This window comes from Heterodontus francisci, chromosome 15 (genome assembly GCF_036365525.1).
Source record: "Heterodontus francisci isolate sHetFra1 chromosome 15, sHetFra1.hap1, whole genome shotgun sequence".
Classification (NCBI taxonomy): domain Eukaryota; kingdom Metazoa; phylum Chordata; class Chondrichthyes; order Heterodontiformes; family Heterodontidae; genus Heterodontus; species Heterodontus francisci.
The window spans coordinates 96,071,226-96,078,686 of record NC_090385.1 but is presented as its reverse complement, the minus strand read 5'-3'; the positions used below and the strand labels follow the sequence as shown (position 1 = coordinate 96,078,686).

General features: G+C 41.9%; 1 long non-coding RNA gene across 1 annotated transcript in view; it reads left to right on the top strand.

Annotated features, from left to right (window-relative positions):
- Positions 1–1,822: 1,822 nt before the first annotated feature.
- Positions 1,823–7,461, top strand: part of LOC137377811 (uncharacterized) — a 34,701-nt gene continuing 29,062 nt past the window's right edge. Inside the window, exon 1 of the long non-coding RNA XR_010976490.1 lies at positions 1,823–2,514. This is a non-coding gene — a long non-coding RNA (uncharacterized lncRNA). The remainder of the gene's footprint in view (positions 2,515–7,461) is intronic.

Genomic DNA, 7,461 nt, shown 5'->3' with positions numbered 1-7,461 from the left:
CTGATTGAAACAATTGGCACCCCAGAGATGGGACTCTGACTAACAACTGAAACCAGATATTGTTGAGTATAAGGCAGCAGACTTGAGCATTTTCATTTTTTTTTAATCAACCAATAATGTCTCTCTAAGTAAACCAAGATATCTAAACAGGATCTTTGGATAAAGTATAAAGCAAGGTTAGAAAAAAAGTGTGATAGTACACAGGTACAGTCATTATTAATGGAGTAAATAAATACAAAAAATGCTGGAAATACTCAGAATATTCCAGCATTTTTTTTTTTATTTCAGATTTCCAGCATCTGCAGTATTTTGCTTTTATTTTAGCATTAATGGGGTGCCTGGCTAGGCATTTGATTTATATTCTTTTTATTTTTTTTTATATTCTTGAGAATGTAGTCAAATTCATTGGAGAACAGGCTAATGCTAAAAAATGGAAGTTATATAAATGATGAGTTTAATTGCGTTTGCAACCTCGTACTGCACGCAGTGAGCTAATGAGGTCATCCTGGCAACGGATGGCAAAACGGTAGAACAGCAAATTCAGATATCAGAACAACAACGTCAGATTGAGCTCTGCAGAATCAAGTAGCCTTGTCTGTGGCAATTTTGCGATAGCAGAGTGCAAATGCTGTTCGGGTTAAATTAACACTGCAGAATCTTGAGAAAGCCACGTGTCGGTTAGACACCCTTGCCAAAGAAAATAACTGCCTCACTAGACAATTGAAATATTCATGGGAAGCCTTAAGAGAAGTTTTCCAGCACCCGCAAAGAGAGGCGGATCACTGACACTGTTGCACATCATTCACCGGTTGGAAAAACAGCCGGGAAAACAAAATACAGTCGTAGTGGCAGTAACCACGGCGACCCTTACCCAGATTATGCCCCAGAATTTGATGAATTTAGTGAAAATTTATATCCTCCTCTACCCTCTCCTTCTATGTCAGGTCCTCTGCCTTATTTTGGTAGGAACAAAGAGGAAGTCCCAAAAATCTCCTCTGTAAAGAAAATGCCCCATTTGATTTCCCAAATACAGAAAACCCAGTAAGTGTCCTAATTAGAACTCAAGTGGTTCCTAATGCACCAGCTGTGGGACTGGGAACAAATCGCCAAAATCCACAAAATAAACCCCCCCACTAAATAACTCAAGTTAGATTTGGAAAACGCAAGGGGAACCCCTTAGAGAGTGTATTGACCAGTGGCAACATTTTGACCTGAAAGGAAAGTTAGGCAGACAGCAGGCTGTGGTCACTGCCGTTACTAGGGGAGGTGAGATACCTGATGTACAACAGAGTGACCCAGAGGTGTGTGTGTCAGACTGGGAATGGCTAGATTCATCATTGCCAGTAGAAATGATTTATCCCCCACTGGTTAAAGTAAGGGCTCCCACCCCCCACCCAATGGCACCATCATATGCTGCTCCTGTGGAAATATACCCCCCACAGATTAAAACAAGGGACCACCCTGGATGAGGGAGAATGGCTAAAGGGAAAAGGAATAAGCTAAAAATCCTACAGCAAAATGTTAGAGCTGTTGTGAAAAAGTATTTTTATATATCTGTGAGCCTGTGCTCTGGTTTGCATGTTTATCAAACAACAGTGGATGTGTCAAACAATCATTGGCCAAAGCCATTTAATCTGTTATAAACATTTAAGCCTGAACAACGGATTGCAGTAACTCAGGTTGTTCAGGCTTATATGCTTATAACAGATAGGGTGAGGAAGTGGCTTTGGCCAATGATTGTTTGACACATCCGCTGTTGTTCCATAAACATGCAACAGTTCTGAGTTTGACTCCAAAGTTCGCAGAATCTGACCCCAAAGCACTAGCAGTAATCCAGGTCTGACACATCGGCTTTTATTTGCAACTCTTGACTGTTGATTCAACCTTCTCTGATCCGCTAGATGTTTTCCCAGTGTCGCACACACCGGATGTACAATGATACAACATTCATGAACTAACACTGCAGAATTATAAAAACAGACTTTGTCTTAAAAAAAAATGAACCTTTATTTTAAAAATATTTTTAAAATCGTGCAAAAGGGCCAATGAAGGAAAAGAAATTGGCCTTTTATGTATTCAAACAGTCTGACAAACACTAAAGACAAATCTTCAAAGCTAAAAGGTGTCAATGGAATCCATCCTACACCTATCTTAAAACATTCCGGAATTGACTGTCCTCTTCTGAAATAAAGGAGATATGAATTAGCCACATCCTGGGCCATTGCGCGATCACATGGGAGGGAAACCAAAGTGTCTCCTAACAGGAGGTGAGAGATAACAGCTTTACCTTAAAAAAAGAAAGCCAGAGAGAGAGAGAGAGTGACTCTCCAGGAGAGAACAGAATCTAACAGCTTGCGTTCCGATGCCCTGCTGAAGTATCTGACATCCACAATATACAGCAGTGAGAGCTAGAAGCAACCCACCATCTTCAATTGAACCTTCAATCAAAAGAGAAATCTACACTCATCTCAGGCCTGCATCCATTGACACTCTTCTGAACTCCAGCAAACTCCAGTAGGTAGACTGTCTGTGTATCTGTTTAATGGATAAAGAGTTTTTAAAGTTTTGATAGTGTAATTTCTAGTTGAACTACATTAAGCCGTGACAGTGTAACTTTCAGTTAAAATACATACAAGCAATCAATTGTGGTTTAACTGTTTTAGTCATGTTCTTTGTAAACCTTGTGCCCGAACTGGGTAACGAGTATGGGTTACAGCAAGGCATTTCAGTTGTTTCTGATTAATTTAGTGTTAACTGGGCTTATTGATTCTCAATTTACAGTCAAGATTACTGACTGTCATTGATACAAATTTGTGAGATGAATTTAGGATTAAACAGCTTGTGAGTTATAGTCTATTAAATAAAACATATGTTCCTATAATTTGCAATGTTTCCAGAGTTGATGCAGCTTGTCCTTATGAGTTGGCATTGTCTCACCTTCCTCTGGGATGGTGCTGTTTGTCTCCAGCAAGATCAGAGCCATGAACCTTCATCTGTAGAGGTGTAAGCTCTTGAACCCTCTGCTCCTAGCTCCTGTGATAGAATGAAAGAGAGAGAGAGAGAAGGACTGAGAGACAGAGAGAGACACAGATAGAGTAAGTGACTGAGAAGGGGAGAGAGAGACATGTGAGGCAGAGAGAGCCTAAGAGACTGAGAGAAACTGACAGAGACAGAGAGAGACAGAGAGAGACAGAGACTGAAAGAGATAAAAGCTGAGAGAGAGATAGACTGAGTTTTTCTGATTCTCAAATTACACTGCTCCTCTTGGACCCTCTGCTCCTGGTTAAATTCAACATACATGCTGGTCAGTTTATCTGAACTAACTAGCCCTAATCTCACATCCTTTGTTCTCAAGGAAACTTGTACATCTGTATTTCTCAGTCTCTGTCTCTCGTTCTCTCATCGTCTCTCTATTTTATTCTCTCTCTGAGCCTGATTTTAATTCTAAGTACGAGTTCTTTTTTTTAATTCATTCATGGGATGTGGGTGTGGCTGGTGAGGACAGCATTTATTGCCCATCCCTAATTGCCCTTGAGAAGGTGGTGGTGAGCTGCCTTCTTGAACCACTGCAGTCCATGTAGGGTAGGTACACCCACAGTGCTGCGTGTGCTCGTCCTTCGTAGACAAAGATGACCATGACATTAACAAGAATGAATTACGTTTCAGGTGCGATGAGTTTGAAGATGACTAATCAGTCCAATATGAGTGTGTTAATATCGGACCTAGTCTGTCTCTGTCTCTGCCTAAGAGTCTCTCCCTCTTTAACTTTCTCTCTGTCTCTCTGTCCCTCTCTCTCAGTCTTTCTGACTCTGTCTCTATCTCTCTCTCTGTGATCATCTCTTTGACTCTCTTTATTTCTCAGTCTCTCTCTCTGTGACTCTGTATCTCTCAGTCTTTGCCTCTCTGACTGTCAGTGGTGAAGCAATGATGGTGGCCTTTGACTTTGAAAAAAGCTGCTCGCAAAGATCTACCTATCTCTGTGTCTTGATGATCTCCTTTCCTGACTGCAGTTTAAATCTGGTGCCAAATCAAGGGGATCTCCAGGCATCAAGAAGCAGAAATGTCAGCAAGCAGGATAAGCAACCAATTACAGTGAAGTATTCTCATATAGTAAACCAGGAGTTATAAACAACTGAATTCTTTCACTTTCAATTGAAATTTTCGGATGTTGGGGCGAACTGCAGCTACCAACAGCATCGGTGGGTGGTGGATAGTGGATAGTGGAACAAACTTCAAATATAGAGGCAAACTGCAAAATAAGCAGGACCCCTCCTGACGAATAAGCAGTTGCACATCACAGTGGCAGAGTGTTTAGGATGGGGTGGCGTAGAGAGGGGTGTCTCTGCATCATTCAAAACCCCCATAACCTACTTTACAGCACCCTGTGACATGTTTGAAGTTATGACTAGTACATACCTCTAATGGGATGACACAGTCACTAACAACATTTTCCACCAAAAACCAATTTCAAGACATCCTGGCAACATCCAAACTCTTCAACCTCAACCAGCTAAAGGTCAAAACCAAAACCACTTCTGTAATAGAATTACAGGATGCTGTTGACACACAAGTTAGACTCACTTTGAAGAAGTACAACAGATAGCTGACATATTCACCAAAACCTACGAGAGCACGGGACTTGCCCTGAAAACAACAAAGACCAAAATCCTCTACCAGCCTACACCAAATGTATTAAATCCAACACCTTCAATTGAGATTCATGGTGAAATGTTGCAAAATGTCCCTCACTTCCCATATCTTGGAAGCTATCTCTCCCAAAAAGCTGACATTTATGAAGAAGTACATGACCAAATTCAATATGCTAGCTCAGTCTGTGGTAAATTACACACTCGTGTTTCTGAGAATTGTGATATTACACCCAGCACTAAACTCAAAGTCTATTGGGCAGGAATTCTCCCTACACTCTTCCCGGTGCTAAAGTCTGGACAACTTATAGACACCAAATCAAGGCCCGAGAACAACATCATCAATGCTGTCTTAGAAGGATCTTATGAATCAACTGGGAGGACAAAAGAACAAACATGAGCATCCACCAAGACACAGGGATGCTAAGTATAGAGGCCATGATAATCTCACATCAGCTGAGATGGACAGAACATGTCATCAGAATGCCCAACTGCAGACTGCCCAAACAGGTGCTCTACTCAGAGCTAGGTCAGGGAGCCCATTTACACAGGGTCCAAAAGAAACTGTTTAAAGACAATCTCAAAGCCTCCATGAAGGTCTGGTCTATAAATATTAGTACATGGGAAGCAGATGCCTAATCACAACCATCATCGAAAATGGTGGCAAGGCCCTTCCAATCAACAAGAGCAGCCACTGAGAGATACCAGGAGAGTGATGGAAAGAGAGGGCAGCTGCTGAAGACAACAATCCACCATCACCTCTACTGGCCGACAACCGATGTCCTCACTGTGGGAGAACCTGCAAGACTAAGATAGGACTCATCAACCATCTATGAACCCACAGCCAACGCCGACATCTCACTTTCACCCAGCCACCCGCAAGGAAGAATCATCCTCCACATGAGGGATTACTGATGAAATTTTCAGATAGTGCAAAAATGTTGATGATTGAATTTAGATAGAAGCTAAAATACCAATATAAACAAACTTTAAAAATTATATATTATTTTAAAAATATATGGAATATTTAATGTTTGTGGAGAAATTTGATATTCTACAAATATAAAGTTAGTTTTTCAGGGTCTGAGGGCACTTTGCAGCAATTATGAAGTTAATGCAACAGTAAAAACTCATTACACCTCATTCAACAAGATGTAACTATTTCAAGAGATTTTACATTGAGACTAACTGGGTAAAAGTGGATGTTTTCATCAATTCATAATTGAAAGGGAGATTGCACTCTGTGGAACCTCTACAGTACACCCTATAGAGGAGTGTGGACTTACTGCCATAAACTTCTGGATTTCTGTATTATTCTGTACATGTGATGATTCTCAAAGTTGCTGTCAGTTTCAGTGGTAAAATAATGGTGAATGCTAACAGTTTCATACCACAGTAAAACCTAAACAGTTCTACCTACACTCTCTCCATATCCCATCTCCATCTATTATGTCTTGTACTCTCAACACTCTATGGGCTTGATTTTACCGGGCTCCCAATGTCGGGCTCTGTGGTGGGGTGAGGGGGACGGTGTGGCAGATTGTTCAGGCAGAAGTGTTTCACGGCGCCCGACACCTGGAGGGACAGGTCCAATCTTACCGGTGGTGGCAAGACTCCGTGGCGGCCCTCCTGCCGCTGGGTGACGGGACCTGGCTTTACATATTGAAATGAGCACCAGGAATACATTTAAATAAACTTACCTCCCAACTTACGGGCCCGTCGCAATCTTCAGTGCGGCGGCCGGCATTCCCGTGTCTTCACTTCCCCGCCTTGGGAAAGCAGGTGTGACACTGCTGGGAAGGGGTGGGGGAGTTAAGATTTTTAGTGCGTTGGGGAGTGTGGGGGAAACAGGGTCAAATAATTGTTGTGAGTGTAGGGGATGGTGGGAAGGGGTGAACTCTGAACTTTGTAAAGTTTTAGGGGGGAAGAGGTCACATTTGTAAGGTAAGTGGTTTTGGGGGAAAGGGCAGATACTTAAATTTATTGTTATTGGGGGGTGAGAAAGGGGTGTTTGAATTTTGTTTGCAACAGCGGGGAGGGGTATATGTTTAAACATTTTAATCTACTGGTAAGGCTGGCTGTCCTTGGAAAATGCACACAGGCAGCTGACGTCCATTGCCAGCGTCGGACAGTCCACCCCCTCCATCTGATTGGTGGGGACGGTCCAAACCGGGTATTTAAATGAGCTGCCATGGGGCCTGCACATCTGGACCACCATTTTTTCGTGGCGGGCTCTTAAAATCCAGCTCCATATGTCCCACGTCAGATGATGACATCTTGTTCAAAACCAAAAAGCTGCAAATCTGAATTAAAAATAGAAAATGCTGGAATTTCTCAGCATCTGTGGAGAGAGAAACAGGATTAACGTTTCAGGGCAATAACCTTTCATCAGAACTGGCAGAAGTTAGAGATATAACAGTATTTAAGCAAGTACAGAGGCAGAAAAAGGAGGGAGGGGAGGAATGTACAAAAGGGAATGTCTGTAAGTCAATGGAAGGTAGGAGAGATTAAATGACAAGGTGGTGCAAGGCAAACAGAGTTGGTACTAAGACAGGTAAAGAGACAAAAGATAGATCTAGAGAAGCTGAAAATGAGAAAAATAGAATTATTATCAGCACCTTCTACTCTAAGAAATAGGAGAGTGATTATGATCTGAAAGTGTTGAACTCAATGTTTAATCCAGAAGGCTGTAAAGTGCCTAATCACAAGATGACGTGCTGTTTCTGAAGCTTACGTTGAGGTTCATTGGAACATTGCAGGAGACTGAAGATAGAGAGGTCACAGTGGGAGTGGGTGAAGAATTTAAATGACAGGT